This window comes from Amblyomma mixtum, chromosome 5 (assembly GCF_055824585.1).
Source record: "Amblyomma mixtum isolate Tamu chromosome 5, ASM5582458v1, whole genome shotgun sequence".
Taxonomy (NCBI): domain Eukaryota; kingdom Metazoa; phylum Arthropoda; class Arachnida; order Ixodida; family Ixodidae; genus Amblyomma; species Amblyomma mixtum.
Window position 1 is genome coordinate 135605111 of NC_143016.1, and position 19269 is coordinate 135624379.

Sequence of the window (19269 nt, forward strand, 5' to 3'; positions counted from 1 at the left end):
ATATATATATATATATATATATATATATATATATATATATATATATATATATATATATTTATCATGTATATGTGTAAATAGATCTATTGTCAGTGTACTCCTCCCCCTGTCCTTTCTACTATCCCCTCCCCTCTTTCTTTTCACTTCTACACACTGCCTAGCTATCCTTTATATCCACTGCCTCAGCTCAGGTGCTTCCAGCAGCGATAGCAGATGCCGGGGTAGCAAAAGTTATTTTACCTTCCATATTCAATGCAAAATAAAAACCACTACTACTACCACTTTCGAGAGAACTGCATGGTGTAACAAATAAGCTTCCTCATACAGTTATTCGAGGTGCATTTCTATGAGCAAGACTTCATCCCAAGCTCTCACATGATGATAAACAAACGGGAAGAACCATGCAGCCCAAGCGCGATGGTGTTCAACTTGAAAAGGATGAAGTGCGTTCGGTGTACCCCTATTGCCCATCGTGCCTTTCTTCTACACCTTCATGTCACGAGTCCACACCAAGAGAGCACGTTGGGAAAGTGACGCTATCCAGGAAACCATCAACAATTCTATGAAGGCAAGCGAGGAAGGAAAAAACTGTAGAAGAACTGCAGATTGGGCTAGTTGGTGTAGATTCATAGTGATGGTTCAACAGCGCAAACACAAACAGACCAAGAAGGTCTGTTGTGTGTCTTGTCTCCTTCTTGGTCTGTGTGCGTTTGCGCTGTTGAACCATCACGAGGAAGAAAAACCCATAAATTCAGTGTCTTCGTTTGAAGTATTGCAAATCAAGCGAGTCAACATTCGGCGGTGGCACCTCTGAGTCACCCGCGCAACGACAGCGGTGGCGCGCCAGCAGCGTGCCGTGTGACGTCACTGCTCCTCGCGCATGCGCAGTATGGTCTTCCCTCGGCTCCGCGAAATGGCTCGGTGACTAGCTTAGTGTTGCTTTCGCAACAAAAAAAGGGGTTAGATAATTTCCTCTCTTCTGAAGGGTAAGGCTGCGTTGACCTACATTGTTACTTGGTTGTGATGCCGCGGTAGGCCCTATACTTTTATCTAGAGACATCTTATCTGGCCAGAATTTCTTTCAATTCTTAGCCCAATTTCTGCAGCTTTGTTGGATTGGAAGACCTCAAGCTCGTCAGCCTCTGTTGTCGGCGAGACCGCCTCTCCTCCCGACTTATTATTTTTAGAAGATTTAGGGACTCGTTAAGCAGTTCAAGGCTCCAGGCTAATCTATGGGGTTTCAAAAAGTTGTTCATCAACGGTGTTAAAGACACAGAAAGGCCTTTGGGTACCTTGTTTGATTCCAGGTATATCTTAAGGGACTTTATATGGAGCTCGTGCCGGATCTGTTTGTCGATAGTATTTCTTAATTTAAGAAATTTTGAGAGTGTATGGCATCAGCTGAGGGGGGAGCAGTAGGCGGGTGAGCTTGCCCAGCCCGTCATTCCTGTTTCAGTCGCTGGGCTGAGCCACAACGTCGCCTCAGGCAAGTCATACCTTGGTTTCGATGTGGTAAGTCTCTCCGCATGTTTCCCACGGGTGATGTCTGTTGGTGTCCATCAGCCGTAGGGGTTGAGGATGTTTTTGGAGCCACCAATGCACCGGCGGCTGAACTGCAGGTTGTCGCTTGAGCATCCGATGTGGGCTTCTTTGTTTCGCTTGAGTTCTTCTTTGGTCGAGATTTTGGCGTTGCGGAGTAATCCAGATTGTTGTCCCCAGTGGGAGAATGTAGCTGTTGCGATGAATCAGATGGACCTCGAGCAGAGCAGGATCTTGCTGGAATTCTGGTATCCCTTGCGCTGCCCCCGTGCAGGGTTGGTGTTGGCCGAATATCTGTTTTTTTTCGTTTCGGGGCGTTCTGCGGAAGATTCTTCTTGGAGCCCTCGGTCCCTCCTCCCTGCCTCGTTCTTCCGCGAGGGTAGGGAAATCGTACCTTTCCGGTGTCGCGGCAGTCAGAGCACCACAGCGGCCCTTACAAATCTCGCCCTCAAATTCAACCCATTTGAATTCAACAACTCTTGTTATCTACTAACGGGTGGTACAGCTATGGCCAAAAAATGGCGCCATATACAAACATATTCATGCGTAGCATTGAATCCCATTTTCTTAATTCATATCGGAAAAAACTGGCTTTCCACAAACGCTTCCTAGATGATATATTCATGATATGGACAGAAACCGAGGACCAACTCACCCGATATATTACCTCCTTCAACAACGTACATCCAAACAATAGCTTCTCCCGCACGTACGCCGCCAATCAGATTAGGTTTCTCGGCGTCTTAATTCGAATAGAGGAGCCTACCTTAATCACCAGTGTACGGAAAACCAACTGAGCGGCCGCAGTACTTTCATTTGAATAGCAGTCGCCCACGCTACTGCAAAACTTCAATTTCATACTCCCAGGCCATCAGGTTCAAGCGAATCTGCTCACGTTCAGAGGACTTTGTGGAAAATTCTAATGGTGTGTGGGCGGTTCTGCAACATGAATGCTATCAGCCCTCTATTATTGATGACGCCATTAGAAAGGCTGAAAAAATAAATAATAATGAACTCCTTAATGAGTCTGGGTCAGCAACCCAAGGAGCAACCAGCGCTCCAATCTCATCTTATCTTTCGCAAGGAACCTTTCGAAGATCAAGAAATTCTTAAGAAAACACTTCAACATCGACGAGCAAAGTGATCGGCTTCCCAAAATTTTCCCAACAGTTCAGCGGGTTACGTACTGGCGAACAAAAAATTTATAGACTTTGGTAGTCCACTCTGCTATCAGTAGACGAAAGTATGCAGGCTGGCTACTTTGCGGAAAGGATCGGTGTCAAGTTTGCAAGCACATGCAGACAACAACGCTAGCTCAAAGCACACATTCGAACTTCAAACGCTCCATTCGTGGAAATTTGAATTGTGACAGCAGCGACGTTGTGTACAAGCTCGAGTGCGGCAGGTGGAGAATGCAATACATTGGTCAAATCGAGAATTAATTCAGAGTTAGCTTTAATAACCATCTTGCTCACGCGAAATCCCTTCCTGACCTCCCTCTGTCGAAAAACCTTAGCCAAAAAAATCATGAGTTCGACAAGCTAAGGTTTGGTTTGGTTTTTATGGGGTTTAACGTCCCAAAGCGACTGAGGCTATGAGAGACGCCGTAGTGAAGGGCTCCGGAAATTTCGGCCACCTGGGGTTCTTTAACGTGCACTGACATCGCACAGTACACGGGCCTCTAGAATTTCTCCTCCAAAGAAATTCCAGCCGCCGCGGCCGGGATCGAACCCGCGTCTTTCGGGACAGCAGCCGAGCACCATAGCCACTGAGCCACCGCGGCGGCACAAGCTAAGGGTTACGCTACTACAGAGCGGTTTTCATAGCTCCCGTGCGCTGGAACAACAGGAGTTATGCTTTATTTTTTAATTTAGTTCACTGCAGGCTGGAGTTAATGAAACCCCGGCATCCTGTCCGCCCTTCAGAGGCCAGAGACCTGATGGAATTCCGCCCCTACATCGCGGAGCCAAAACTTCCCCCCAACAAATACCATTTTAGTGAAGCAGCGCTACGGCACAGGGCCAAAGGGGAGAAAGGGACGAACTCAGCGCTGCGTTCGTCCCTTTCTCCCCTTTGGCCCTGAGCTGCTTTACTAGATATGTCAGACCAACTGGCCCCCCAGTTCATGTTGTACAAATACCATTCACCTTACTTCGTCGAACCAACAGCCTCCATACGCATAAGAAAGCCACCTGCCTGTGTCGCCTAAGGTCATGCCAAATTGCGTACCTGCACGTGCCGGCTTTTGCCCCTTTTTTTCTTTTTTTTCTCGTTTTCACCTGCCCGGGCGAGGACGGAATGTACAGTGGTGAGCAGCCTTGTCTAGAGCGCTCGGGCGGTGCACTTCCTTGCAAACAAATCCAGGGGCGCTATGCCGGAAGGCCCGAGTTTGTCGCTCGCCCGAGTTTCATCCGAGTTTGCGATGACGGCAGTCAGTGAACGAAGATAGCGCGGAACGTGCGCAGGCAGCGGACAATAAAATGTAGAGATAAAGCCACGTAAAGGCGATACAAGCGCACCCTGCGCGCCTTTTTCACACTTCAAACACAATACACTGCGCAATACCAGGCCGCAGCGCTACTTGAAGTTATCAGCGCCATATCAGCAATCGTGAAATCATGACTTCTCTGCTATCTATCTGCACACTCGCCGCTAGCTGTTTGACACGCCTTTTCGGGCGCGCCAAAGGCGTGCCTTCTCTTTCAGGCTCTATCTGTCTCTCCATTTCCGAAGACGAACAGTGCGCACTTGGTGCACTCTTGTATCAACCCTTTCTCTTCTCTCGAATACGTTAAAAGGCAACAGATAATGTTATCAACATTTTGTTCATTTCCAAATGTATTTTAAAATCTGAACCCAATGAAGCGTTGTTGAAACGCATAGCTTTAGGAAATTAACAAAGATTTGACACATTCTGCCGCTAGTGGCGATAGTGAGGCCATTGCTTGCAACGTGGCTTGCATACGAACTAGAGCGGCAGCCCACCGTGCCGAAAACGAGAGCTCCCGCGCTGACACGCCGCCAGTAGCGCTGCCTTCGACTGGAAAGACTGGGCAACTACTACACTCTGAATCTGTCTTATTTTTCGGCCATTGCGATAATATATTTTATTGTGTCGTATATCAAAATATAACAGTCATGCATCTTCTGGCTTGCATGATACACAAAGGCAAAAAACTGAACTGCACTGCACCCCCGCGTCACTGCTGCTCTCTGCAGTGACCTCAGGTGGAGTTCTCCGCTGCTACGGCCGCTGCCGCACCCCGCTATGGCCAACCATTGCTTTTAGTACGCTCTTGGCGAATCTCAGCGGTAGAAATTGGCCGTGCGAGCGTCTGTAATGCGGTGTGAGAAAAAAATTGCTGTTTGGCTGTATTCAATGATTCATTACGTATGCCTGTTGTGTGTGACGCCTCTTTAGTGCACTGCGGATGCGAAGAGCGTGCTACCCAGCGACACAACTCATCCTATGACATCAGACGCTGACTAAAAGCTGTGAAGGTGGTGGCGCGCGTATCTGCGTAGTATTGTTTACGTCGCGCACTTCAAGGTTTTGCGGTCTGGTTTGGTCACTAACGTCGGTCGCCGTTGTATACCGCAGTGACATCGCAATAATATCGTTCGGGCAGATGAGGGATCCTGTTTGTAATAATGAAATCGGACTTATAACAGAGAAAGGTGTTACGGTTGTGAAGTACGCAGTGCTTGAGTGCTGGAAATTACAAACTCTTTATCGCAGTGGGTCTGGAGCAGCGACCGTTTGTCGATCCCGGATGTGTTTGACACATTGACGCTGAACTTTATCATCGATGAAAAGACGGCCAAGCCAAACACCTGTGATGCGATGTTGTTGGAGTAGGATGTGCTCCAAGCACCATTTCGTCGTCGTGCTCCGTGTTTGACGCCTTGCAAGCAGGTGTGACGCGCCGTAAGCGTTGTGCTGTGTCTTACGTGGTTGCAACAGGCTATTATTATTATTATTTCAAAATACTGCAGGCCAGCGTTGGCCCAAGCAGGAGTGTTGTGCAATCTTGGTATGCGAGCGCAGAAATCGGCGGCTGTCGCCACGTTGCGCGTCCTTCGCAGATGTGCTTAGATTAATCAGCGATGACGTTCGTTTTGCCTGTCATATTTCGATGGTCAACATCGTCGATGTCTGTCTGCAATCAGCACAGCCGCGCAGCATACCTGTAGCCGGCAGGGATGTTGGGAGTGGCCCACCCATAGAGCGTACGCCTTTAATTTATGTACGGCACTCCGGGGGCGTGACCAATGGTTTTGATTGACAGGTGAACTCGGAGCTAAACTCGTGAACGGTGAAGTGCCCCGAATTCATCTCGGGACTGTCATGGCGGCAGCAGCAGCAGCCTGGGTCATCGCTTCCTCTGACGGCAAATGTCAGTACGGCCGGCTGGACCCGTTTACTGCCATGGCCGACGACGAATTCCAGCGACATTTTCGCCTCTCCAAAACATCGGTACGATGGTTGTGTAAAGAGTTAGGCGACGACCCACGCCTGCGGAGAGTGCGTACCGGGCCTCATTCGCTTTCGGTCGAAGAGCAAGTCCTCTGCGCCCTCCGGCTCTTCGCGACCGGGAGCTTCCAGGGGAGCGTCGGCGCAAACCGTTTTATTGGACGCCACCAAAGCACTGTGAGCCGCTGTGTGAGGGATGTCTCCGACGCGCTTATCGACGCGGCTGTGCAGAAGCGGTGGCTCGCTTTCCCCACGACTGCGGCCGAGCGTGCGTATGTTAAGGAGCGTTTCCTTCTGCGCGGCGGCATCACAGACGTGGTGGGATGCGTCGATGGGACCTACATTGGCGTAAAGGCCCCTTTGAAGTCCAGCCCTGACATGGTGAAGGCCAACTATTTCACGAGGAAGGCACATTATGCATTGAACACAATGGTTGTAAGAATGCTCTGTTGTTGCTTTCATGCATGTCATGGTTAATGGAATGTTCTCCCATTTATTAGTGATAGTGGTCCGTGTGCTGTGCAGTGTGAGTGGATTTTAAGGAACCCCATATGGTCGAAGTTATTGGCAGCCCTTCACCATGGCATGCCTCATCGCTTGAGTTACTTTGGAGGCATTAAACCTCAAAAACCGCTTCCGTTTATCAGTAACTGAGCAGTTTTACACACAGTGTAGATATTTTTTTTGGTTTACCGCATGTTTGCGCATGTAATAAGTGCATAGATTTTTCCAGCTATTTCACGCATGCATTTTAATGGGTTTATAAACGGTAGCATTTGTGTCACTTGGCAGATTGCATTCTTATGCAATATTCATATAGTCGCAATAAATGTTTCACTTTGGCTGAAGTGGAAAAGCTCCTGCCGGAAGCACTGGCGTCTGTAAGCCAGGAAAACTGGCATAACTGTTGTGTTCATGTGGAGCAAGTTGAGGCGCTGAAGCATGGCAACGCGATATGATTGTTGACGCTGAAATTGAACCGGTTGTCTTCAGCATTTCTGACTCGTGCAACTCCTCCTTTGATGAGTCGAGCACTGATTCCAGTGATGAAGATTTGATTGGCATCGAGGAACTTCGAATTGATGTGTAGTACACATGCTACCGAGTAAAGAGAGAGGAATCATCGGCTTGCTGTGATCACCTTTGTGTGTGTGTGGGCGGAAATGTGAAATATGTGTGCATGTGGGTGTGATTGTGTTGATCAGTCTACTGAGGAAATTGTAACATTTCCATGAAAAATTTTAGCATTTCCATCAAATCATTGCATCATTGCAATTCATTGCATCAAATTGTATCGGGCAGTAACTTGTAGTGTAGGTGGTGAGGTGGTCTTGTTAATAGTGTCTGTATAGAAGTAGAATTTGTAAGGGAGTGCAAAAGTACTTTTTCAAATTTGAATACGTTACTGGTACACGTCGTCAATGAGTGCAGTTTTTGGAAGATTAATTGCAGAAAAATAGTGGAGCTTAATCAAGCGTTGTGTCAATTATTCAAAAAGTATCTGAAAATTTGCGAGAAAATTGGATTCATTTAAAATAATTTTGAACATATACTGTTTGATTCGTTCGAGTAACTGAACAGAAATTTATTCAATTATGCTGTCCAAAAAGTTGGAACATTCACAAACCCCTAGGCATTGTCCTTATTTTGTGTGTGAGGGTTGGGAATGGTATGTATGGGTGTCTAATCTTCATGTCCTTGAAAGGATTTCGTGGTTTGGTGTTGTCTTGCATTACTGTCAATCTGGTCGTTTTGACATGTTATGCAATGCCAGTGTTGAGGTAGCCAGTATTGTATGCTTTGTCCTTAATTTTTCGGGGGTGTGAATGATTTCAAGCTGGCTCTTGCTCAGTTGAGTGTGAATTTGTTTCGAGTCATGTCTTTGTTAGTACATTGGTCAGGTTTTCGTTTTATCAAATAGTGTTGTTCGATGGCTGCACTTTTTTTTTTCAATTTTGGAGCACTTGACTTATTGTGTGTTGGTGTACTATCAGCGTCAAATGAAATGCGAACAAAAGAACTGGAACGCGAGCACAAAAAATCAAGCATATTAGAGGCTGGAGATGAAATACAGGCGTGGGCTATTAACATTTCAGAAGAGCGGTCTTTTCGGCTTCGGTGGGAAAATCAACTGCTCATGTTTTTTGCCTCCCTAGTATAATATCTGCGAGTTGTGCTGTTCGCGTTTCAATTGGCTTGTTCGCGTTTCAATTGACGCTGATAGTACATCCACTGCACGTGTCCTTTAATTTGTATGCACTGTGATCCATGTCACTGGCTGTTTCCAGAATAAACCATTTCTCGCAAACACTGCGGGGTCAGCATTCCTTATTGTCCTGTCTTATTTATTGTTTGCTCTATCGAAATATTTTTTCCTAGCGTTGTACAACTTTTTCTGCATTTTTACTTTACGCCCCCACAGCTTGGAACTCTTTTTACCTGGCTGCATTTAAATCCTGCCTGAGCAGCTTCTGCTCTGCTGGGAGAGCAGGGAAATCGAGCCAAGCTGACTCTTGAGGCAGTGCTATTTTCTGCCACTGTGTGAATCAACACTATGTTCAAAATTTAACACTTAACGTGGGAAAACAGGCCATATCGAGGTGGTGTGTGTAAAAATAATTTGACCAGTCAGTTTAAATATACTGCTCTTTTGCCGCATATAATATCCAAGTTATAGAGCTCTCTTCAATGACAAAGGAAAACGCGCTTTGCTTAAGAACGAAAGATATCAACAAAAACAAAAGAATGGCAGTTATGCACAAGAATGTGACACACATACAGAGAAAATAGGCGATTCAGAAGTCTAGAACATGTTTTCTGCGCTCCTGCATGATAAACCAGCGCTAAATTAACAGACATCTTGTTTCTGAACTTTGCGATCAGTAAAAAATAATTGTTCTCGCCAAGTCCTTTGGGCTACTCTACAGCACAGAGCCAAAGTCGGTCCCAGACTCTTTTGGCGAAGACTGGATCAGCCGCTAACCGGTTGCACAGGACAATTCATAACAAGCCAGGTACTTTAAGAGAGGCCCACAAAAAAGTGGGCTCCTCGGCAACGGCGAAATCGAAAGTTGCAGACGGCCACTTGTTAATCGGGCCACTGCAGAGCACCCACCACTGTGCTAATTAATTAAAACCAGACGAATGAATGTCATCTTTCGCACAAACCTCTCGCTTGCATCTAAAAAGTATAGCCACAATGCAGCAGAATCGGGAAGAAAACCGCCACTGTTGACAAAAAGCCGGTGCGAGCTCATTGACAACGAATTTCGGACAGCTCAAATTAACGCGGTATGCATCAAATGAACAGATGCATGCAGTTAATTTCAGAACATGGCATAATATTCAATCGATTCTGAACCAAACGAATTTTCTCATTCAAGTCAAGCGAAATTCAACTTGCGATGAAAAAAAAAAACAAATCTGCGAAAAAAAAGTTCCACCATGCGGGATTTGAACCCACGTACTCCCATTCATTGCCTGTCGACTCCCCGGAGCGATGCGTTAGACCACACGCCCACAGAACAGTGCGGAGTGTTACACCTCTCTTTATTTTTTTCTTTGCGGACGGGACCGTAGCGTTGCTAGCGTTCCCTCGCGGTACAAAGCAAAATTTAATAATGCATGAATCACTCTAAAGCGCTTTAAATCCAAATCTTGCACACTATAAAATGCTTATAAAGGTGTACTAAGTGCATTATAAAGTTCAACAAACCTCGTTTGTCTAATTGCACACACAATGCACTTGGTGGAGCGGCACACAAATGAAAAATGCACCGGCGGTTGGCTAACGTGACCCGTTCTTCGTAGACCGCCCAAGAAGCCCATGAGGTGGCACCGGTGTGATGATAAAGCACGTAATATATCCAGATAACCCAATGAACTTGGAGGCGTGACGAGGATGGGATTTTGTCTTGCTACCATTAGTTCACTCATCTGAGGGCGTCGCCAGAGCTCGGGAAGATTCCGAGTTTCAGCAAACTCGGGCCTTCCAGCATAGCGCCCCAGATTTTGTGGCAGCCTCTAGGGTCCAGCTGCAACGCTTGCACGGAAGTAGCGCCAGATAGCCTCGTAAACAAAGCAAGCACGAAAACTTTGCCCTGTAATGAGGGGCTGCTCTCTAATTTCGGTTTTTGCTACCAAGTGCGCACTGCTCAAGCGCTCTAGACAAGGCTGCTCACCACTGTACTGCCCAAGCCTCGCCACCGAGTTCGTTTTTTTTTTTTTGCTACCTGATCCGGCCCCAAGGGAGCATTGCTGTCCATACCTGGCCACCACGGCTTTTTTTCATGTATATTTCTCCCCTGCTTTCAGCCCCATCCCCCCCCCCCCCCTCCTTTATTTCCTTCTCTTCCCCCTCTTTCTTGCCCCTCTTTAAACCCATTTGCAATACCCTCATACTCAGTCCTGATGAAGGCCAGCTTCTGGCCGAAACGTAGACCTAATAAATTTTTCGATATGAAGCGGTGTTCCTCCTTTTATTTAAAGGGGTCGTGAAATGTTTTCCGAAAATTTCGAACGACGTGAGTTAAGTTGAAACACTGATCACGCTTGTCACGGCACCAGTTAAGTTTCTCCTCCGGATCGTCGTCGGAATGGCCGGTTGGTATGTTCGAATGCTGGGCACTTCACGTCACGTCTTCTCCACTTGTCCGGCGACACGCTGCCGGTTGGGGCAGCCACCCCAAACTTCTCGATAGACAAAACTTATTTATTGAAGACGAGACCAAAAATAAAGGCAACAGGAGAAAAGGGCGGTTAAAAGAAGGGCTGTAGAAAAGCCGATAAAGGCGAGACTGAGACTCGGCGCGCTCTCCCAGCTATTTGTTTGCAGCGGGTTTTAATACCTTTGATAATTGGGCGAAGCATTATTAAATCTGCTCTCGCCCAATTTCAACCAATACTGCTGCAATGGCGTCGTAGATACAAGTGGGCGGAGCCCAGTGCTCGCCACAGCCCGACTCGGCGGAAGGCGCACTTTTCTTTGAACATGCAACCTAACGAGGCGCCAGTAAAGTCCACCGCTTGTTCGTTTCAGAGGTCGCCGACGCCACTGACTCCCGCCCCTTGAGAGCTAATCTCTTCTCAATGGGAAACGGTCGTCAGCCCCTTGGTCCTCGTTTCCCTCGGCCTTGGACAGCGTCCGAAGCGCGCGACGCGCTGTCATCATTGTCAACCCCTCCAGACTTCAGACGGACACTGTAGGGGGGAAATGAGCTACTGGCGCCGTAGGCTTCTAGCTTAACAGACGTGTGTATTTGGAATTTGGACACTTCATTTTGACTGAACAGCGAAAAAAACTTATTTTTGGTTTCCCAGCGCACGTCCCCCTCAACTCACCGCAAACGTCGTCTTAAGAAGCCAATCAGGGGCTTCTGTCGACCACACAACATGGCGGCTTAGCGAGGCCTGTTGAGCCATAGTTGACCGAGGTCACAGCACCATATAGACTCAAATGTGGCGTCAAAATGACGTCACGTCGGGTAATTGAAAAATGACCATTTTCGCGAGCTGCAGCGTCGCCTGCTCAGAACGGAGTCTGATAGCTTGCCCGGCGCGCCGCACCAGTCGCCGCTTGAGAACTGCCGACTACTGCAAGCAGTGACACACGGAGTGGCAAGCATCTTTGTGCCGCTAGACTCAAGCCCAGTCCACAGCCGGTCGCCCTGCATGGCTACTGAAATTCGCAACAGAAAAGGCAATATAGCGATGTTATCAGCAAAACTGCCTGCTGTACTCGAGGGGCGACAATCCATGCCTGCCCATTAGCGCGCTTTCGGCAACGGCGCTGGACGCGGGCGCGCCGGGCGACGAACTGCACTGCTCTCAGGCTGCCCTGGTCATCGCCAGGCCTGTTTCGCATCGAAGCCGTGGTGAACAGCGCTTCGGAAGTAGCCTGCAGTATAGTAAAATGCCTACTCTTGGCATCGCTTTACTGTCAACAGCGTCGTCTCACAACAAAATTGGATGGATTGAAAAACATTTATTCCGTCAAAAATGCAGATGCAAACGGTCCGCGCTAGATGGATATGGGTGCCGGCTCACTCGGGGAATCTGGGAAACGAAGCGGCCCACAACATGGCTCGAGGTTTCGTCTCAGAACAAAAAAATTGGTCATTTATGCGATGCGCTCGGTAGCGGAGCTAGCAAACGCCAGGCGCGCGAGCCGGACCGCAACGGCCGTGCAGCGGCAGCTGAGCGGCGGTTGTGGCAGGAAATTTGCTCGTATTACAGTTGCTACTTCTACCAGCAACTCGGCATTGTTCAACGATCCTCAAAAATGATCTATTTTCCACACTTCTTGCTGCCATAGTTTATTAAGGCGAAAGCCTTTAATGGCTCATACTGTCATGACCAAGACGTGTTAGCAAATCTGTCTTCGTTTCAGACCAGTCGAAGTGGTCGTTAAGTCACTGCGCGCAAATTTTGGCGGGTGTCCACCGGAATATGTGAGACAGTTACTGCGCAATTTCATTTCCTCGGATACAATTTTCGACTGGTCTCCACCGAGATATGTGAGCCAGTTACTGCGCAATTTACTTTCCTCAAATACAATTTTCATTCTCTACATTAGGGCCCCTCCTTCTCTTTCTTCTTTCACTCCACTTCCTCCCTTCCTGTACGGTGTGGTGTGGTTCATGTACTTTGCTCTAGAGCAGGGGTTCTCAAACTGGGTTCCGCGGAACACAGGGGTTCCGCGGGCTGTCTTCTTGTGTTCCGCGAGAACCCTCACCGGCCCTGATCCGGCAGCTGATATGAGACTGGTTCTGAGTGCTACTGAGCCACGCTTTGACTTGCTCTTAAAAGGGAAGCAGTACCACCCATCACACATCACATTAGTATTTGTATTAATGTGTGCAATAAACATTTAACCTCTGCAACTTTCCGTTTGCAAAAATGCACTCGACAACATTGCTGGTAAGTGAAAGCGGGGGGGGGGGGGGGGGGGGGTTCCCTGGAACTTATTGAAGGCTTTTGGGGTTCGCCCAAGCAAAAAAGTTTGAGAACCCCTGCTCTAGAGCACTGTAGTTCAGGTGTCCACCGACATGACAGAGAATTACAGCGCTATTTCCTTTCCTCAAAAAACGTTGCGTTTAAAGGGCAACTGTTGTGGCTCCAGCCTACCGCTGCCACCAGTTGTTGTGGCGCACAGGTAAGCTCGAACCCGGGCTCCATTTGGTAGCGTGTTGAGTCGTCGGGCTGAGGAAAGTCTGAAGCTTCGAAGTTGGAGATTACAAAAACAAGCAGATTTAATGGCAAGAAACTAAGACACTTATTTACAAAAAGAAGAAGAAGGAATCAAAATTTAAGAGTTCAAGACGTCGAATGACTGGATGAGCCTTTTACCCAGGGCCCAGAGCGTTCGTGCTCACTTTGGTCGCAGGTTATATAGCCCAAGGCTCCGCCCTTTCACCAGGCGACAATTCATCGCAACACAAAATATCGGCACTAGCACAGCCAACGAAGACCCGTTGAGCCCTTTCACTAGGCGGCAATTCATCGTGACACAAAAGATCCCCACCACACGTCACTGCCAACTAAGACACCTGTTGAGAGACCGCACGTGGGCACTGGCGAGGAAGATGCTAAGTCCGCATCACTATAGCATTGTGTCGGCCGCTCGCGTCCATCGAACACAGGTGTGGCCTGTTGACGTCGCAGACGCAGCTGGGCCGGCTTCCTCTGATTCCATAATACAACATTTTGGGCGAGTTGGTTACATACATTCATTATTACAGCGCAAAGACGGCACAGAACAAGAAGGGGACACAACAGCGCTGACTGTCAGCGCTGACAGTCAGCGCTGTTGTGTCCCCTTCTTGTTCTGTGCCGTCTTTGCGCTGTAATAATGAATTCCTCTGATTCGTTCCGGGCTTCTTTCAGTCGAGGGGCAACCTATCTTCCCCGGTCGTCGGTCCTTCTAGAACCTTCTAGAAGGTCGTTGGCACCGAGCCGTGGGGTCATCTTGGGGGTCAAAAGTCCCGTCGAAATGGCCGCTACTGTTGAATCCACCATCGTTTCATCTCGGGTCTTAAGATGGGTCGTAACAGCTACCTCCCCCGCCAGACGAGTCTCGGCGAGTAGCAGTCATCGCTGCTGCACGAAGAGACGACTTGGGCTAATTGCTCGCAGAAGTATGCCAGAAGCCCTCTGCCGCTAGCAACGTGGTCTTCTAATATGTCGGCCAAATTCTTTGAGGTGTCTCTGGAACTTCAACCACATGCGTAAGCAAGCACTTAACCTCCCTCCGAGCAAACCAGTTCCAAAAGAGGGTGCTATAATCCGGTTAGTATAGCTGTTGTGAATAGCTCACACTGAAAACTCCCAGGACCCACGCAAGCTGAGAAAAACCGAACCTGCTACTGTACACATTCACTCTCAAAACCGCACGAAAAAACTATTAGTAGCAATTTTGGTTCTTAAATAGCATTCCGGACCGCTTAGAAAGAACAGCTGAGCGCGTCCGCATTTTCATGCAATGTACCCTTCTGGCACGTACTTAAGGAAAAAAAGCAAACATCTTCAAAATCTGCTCAACTGAGCGAAAATCCCGTAGTCCACTAACACCACTCAGCATTACCACTAAAAATGGGAACTCGTTTGCCTTCACCCCTGTCTCCCTTTTTACAGTTCAGTCAATGCATAAAAAAAGGCAAACACTTATTCCCAGAATTGGACATTCTTCAGCCGCGCCCTGCGCGGTCGTGGTCGGATGGCCGGTCCACAAGCAGGTGCTTCAAGAAAACTGCGGGGTTGATTGGTTCCGCCTCCGCCCGACCTACTGCGGAAAGGGTGCCTCCTCCATTTCTTTGTCCCTTCCTGTCGCGACCCCCTCCGACTCACGCGCTCTCTGCGGCGACCTTTTGTGTGGCTGTGGAGCCCTATTCTTCGTAACGCAAAGCATGCGTCTCGTGTCCAACGACCACGCCGTCTGTCGCTCTTTCGGCCCGCAAGGGCAGTCACCTGGGCTTTCATCGTGCCCATCCGCCTTCGGGAAAATGACACTGTGGGTTTTCCCTTTCCCTAAACAGTTCTCGCGGTGCTGTCCCGCGTTAATTTTCCGGCCCTCGCAGCAGCATTAACACCTGCCCTAGCCTTTCTCAATTGCTTGTCGCGTTCGCGATGTTTCTTGGGTAGCGACTCTACTCGTGCTTTACTCTGAGTGCTAGGCGACGGATTAACTGACGAATCGTCTACTCCGGTGGTTTCGTCTGAGCTGCAAAGCTCATTTTCCTGCTGTTTTACTATCGGAACAGCATCCTCCTCATTCCGGGCAACAGAAACAATCTCGTCTGTACGGCACTTTCCGGCGAGCGTTGCGCTCCTGTCTGGCGCTTCACTGTTGCCGTCAGGCAATTCCCGTTCACTCTTTGTGCCCCTTAGTACCGCCTCAACTTCCTGACTGCCAGTGCTCGCCAGCTGCACCAGCGGTGTCCCTTCTCTGGCTCTGTCATTTCTTTCACACCGAACCTCACTGCATTCTTTCTGGCGCGGGACCTCTGTCTTATCTGCCAACGCGCCATCTGTCTCAGGGCTAACAGTAAGCGTTTCTCCCATCTCATCTTCCTTGCATGGCTTCCCGTTCACTACCAGGTCATGCATGTAAGGTTTCAGCAGCTTCATGTTTTCATCGCAGTCACTGACATACGAGAACGCCACCTTTTCTTTTCGGCAGTTCATTGCTATGTGACCCGGCTCATTGCATCTGTAACAAGTGAGCGGCCTCCTAGCCTCAAACGCGGCCTTTTCTTTCTGTGCTTTGGTCACTTTTGCACCCTTCTCACTGTCGTCCTGTTTTTGAGGTTTGTCGTAAGGAACCTCCCTTTCTTTCTTCTCGACTGTAGAGCTCGCAAAGTGCCTCCCGGGACGATAATTCGCACTCCTTCCGAATTTACAGGGCCTATCAACTCTAGTGGTGTTGCTAAACTGCCGGCGCGAAGCGTGCTCTTCAACGAGTTCGGCAGCTTTCGTCGCCGACGCTACGTTGTCCCGGTCCCTTAGCCAATTTCTCTCCTCTTCAGGGAGGCAGTTGTAAAACTGCTCCAACAAAATTCTCTCAACTACAGCGTCCCGGTCACTATATGACTCCGTACTCTTTAGCCACTCAACCAAGTTCACTTTCAAATTGTATAAGAAATCGGGATAGCTCTCGTCCCTCGACTTCTTAGCTCCCCGAAATCTTTGCCTGAACGCCTCGGCGCTAAGTCTATACTTTCGTAGAAGGCAAGCCTTGACCTTCTCGTAGTTGTCCGCGTCCTCCCTGCTGAGCCGCGCGACAACCTCCGCTGCCTCGCAGGGCAGAACCATCAGTAACCTTTGAGACCAAGTTTCTTGACTGTAGGCGAGGTTCTCGCAGGTTCGTTCAAAATTTACAAGATACAGACCGATATCCCTTGATACCACATATGGCTGCATATGCTTAGACATCTTGAACCCTGTCTCCTTGCTGAGAAGAGGTACCGCTTGTTGGGGGCAACCGCCCGACCTCTTGCTCAACTCTTCTTCTAATTTACTGAGCTCAGCCTTTAGCTTCAGTAATTTTGCTTCACTCTCACGTTCACGCTCACGCCCCTCTTCCTCCTTTTCCCGCTCTTTCTTTTTTTGTTCGATGAGGCTCCACGCTTCACAGAGCTCCTCATCATCTGCCCCGAAATCAGTAATAGCTTGAATTATTACGGGTTCTCGCGCCAAACCCCTTGTCTCAATCCCCAGTTCCTCACACAACAGCAACAGGTCCGGCTTCTGCAGTTTCTGTAGGTCCATGATAGCCCTGAGTCTGAGCTATTTCCAAAACAACTATGCAAAAATACCAAACCTCTAGGATTTAAGCACAGGTGTCTACCAGATCTAAATTTTAACCCTTTCTCAGAACCTGGTCCACATCAGAGGAAAAGCCAAGCACTCACCCACACATGTGATCATGACCCGAGACAGCTGCACTCTCGCTGGCAGACCGTTGTTGCCGCTTGTTGCTTCAGATCACCATCGCTGTTCCACAGATGTCGGGACTTCCAGGCCTCGAATCCAAGGCTTCGGATCCCAAGGCTTCGGATCCCACCGCTGATCACCAGTAGTTGTGGATCGAGGTAACAGCATCCTACCGCTGCCACCAGTTGTTGTGGCGCACAGGTAAGCTCGAACCCGGGCTCCATTTGGTAGCGTGTTGAGTCGTCGGGCTGAGGAAAGTCTGAAGCTTCGAAGTTGGAGATCACAAAAACAAGCAGATTTAATGGCAAGAAACTAAGACACTTATTTACAAAAAGAAGAAGAAGGAATCAAAATTTAAGAGTTCAAGACGTCGAATGACTGGATGAGCCTTTTACCCAGGGCCCAGAGCGTTCGTGCTCACTTTGGTCGCAGGTTATATAGCCCAAGGCTCCGCCCTTTCACCAGGCGACAATTCATCGCAACACAAAATATCGGCACTAGCACAGCCAACGAAGACCCGTTGAGCCCTTTCACTAGGCGGCAATTCATCGTGACACAAAAGATCGCCACCACACGTCACTGCCAACTAAGACACCTGTTGAGAGCCCGCACGTGGGAACTGGGGAGGAAGAAGCTAAGTCCGCATCACTATAGCATTGTTTCGGCCGCTCGCGTCCATCGAACACAGGTGTGGCCTGTTGACGTCGCAGACGCAGCTGGGCCGGCTTCCTCTGATTCGTTCCGGGCTTCTTTCAGTCGAGGGGCAACCTATCTTCCCCGGTCGTCGGTCCTTCTAGAACCTTCTAGAAGGTCGTTGGCACCGAGCCGTGGGGTCATCTTGGGGGTCAAACGTCCCGTCGAAATGGCCGCTACTGTTGAATCCACCACCGTTTCATCTCGGGTCTCAAGATGGGTCGTAGCACAACGCATCGCGCCGAACGGGTGGTGGCGTTCCGTGGACTCCCTGGCAGCGCTAGAACACGCTGTCGCGTTCCACTCCTAAAGGCAGAGATTAAGAGTCATTAACTGGCAGTTAAATAATGCACGAACAGAAATTGAAGTGAACAATCGCGTAGCAGAATGCAGCACCCAGGCTTTCGCCTTTCACCACTTTAGCCGCTAAAATTCTTCGTAATTTTTATTTACGCGAATAACAATATTTAGCTCATTTTTATGACGCCAGCGGACGGGAACCAGGCTGGCCGGCCAGCCTGCAGGCTCGATGTATTTCATATTCGCACCAGAAAAGACAAAACAGGCATGCTATCAGAAAGGCTGCCTGCTATATTCGAGCAATGACAGCATGCCGAGCTATCGGCAACGACGCCGCCTCCGGGCGCGCCGGGCGAAGACGAGGCCCCCCTGCGGGCCTGGTCTTCGCTAAGCCTACCTGGTTTCGCATCGATACCGCAGCTGAGGGAGCTTCGGAACTGTTCAGCGCTGTAAAAGATACTACTTTCATCTTTAACTGTGAACCTGTCCCATAATAAAATAAAGATATTCTCGATTTCCGCGACGCCTTCAGCAGCGGAGCTATAGCAAATGCCAGGCGAGCCGCGAATAGGCAGCATAAAGCGGCCATGAAATTTGCTTGTTTCGCAGTACTCAATACTGCCAGCAACTCGGAATTGGCCAAAGATCCTCAAATATGATTCATTTTTGGCATTAATCTATCCCAGGGCTTGTTATGAACGTGAACAATTAATACAAGCGTGTTTTTCTGACGCCGACGGCCAGCACCCAGGCTGACAGGCCGGCCCCAAGAAACGCGCCCCTACACTGTAAACGCAAATAAGCCCAAATAGGAGTATGAATGACTACCGTCCGCTTTCAAACCCCTTATCAAAATATATGCGATCGGCTGTAAGCAGTAAAAATGAGGAAATCCCCCTTTTTTACAGCCGTCACGACATCAAGGAGTAAAATAAAGCATTCAGATGATTTTACTACTTTTCCAAACACGAGTGCTTCCGCTTCAGTACTCCTTCAGGCCCTTTATGCACTCCTTAGTGTCTGCCCGCCACCCAGTGGCCGCTGCGGTTCGTTGCAGTTGCAGGTAACGACGCCGACTTTTCCAGCGGGCTCCCTCGTCGCTGCCTGCTCACTTCACGCCTCTGCTCTTGCTGCTTCACGCACGTTTGTCATCTTAGAAGACACTGGATCGCCGCCGCCTTTTGCAGCAGTATGCTGCACAGAGTGCGCATGTGAAGCCTCCAGCGTGTTCGCAGAACGCTTGATGTTGCATCGCCTTCAACGGCAGTCCGCGATAGGCTTAACAAGCCTAGCTCACCCGAGCCAACATGGCGGTATGTGACGTGTCGACCTGT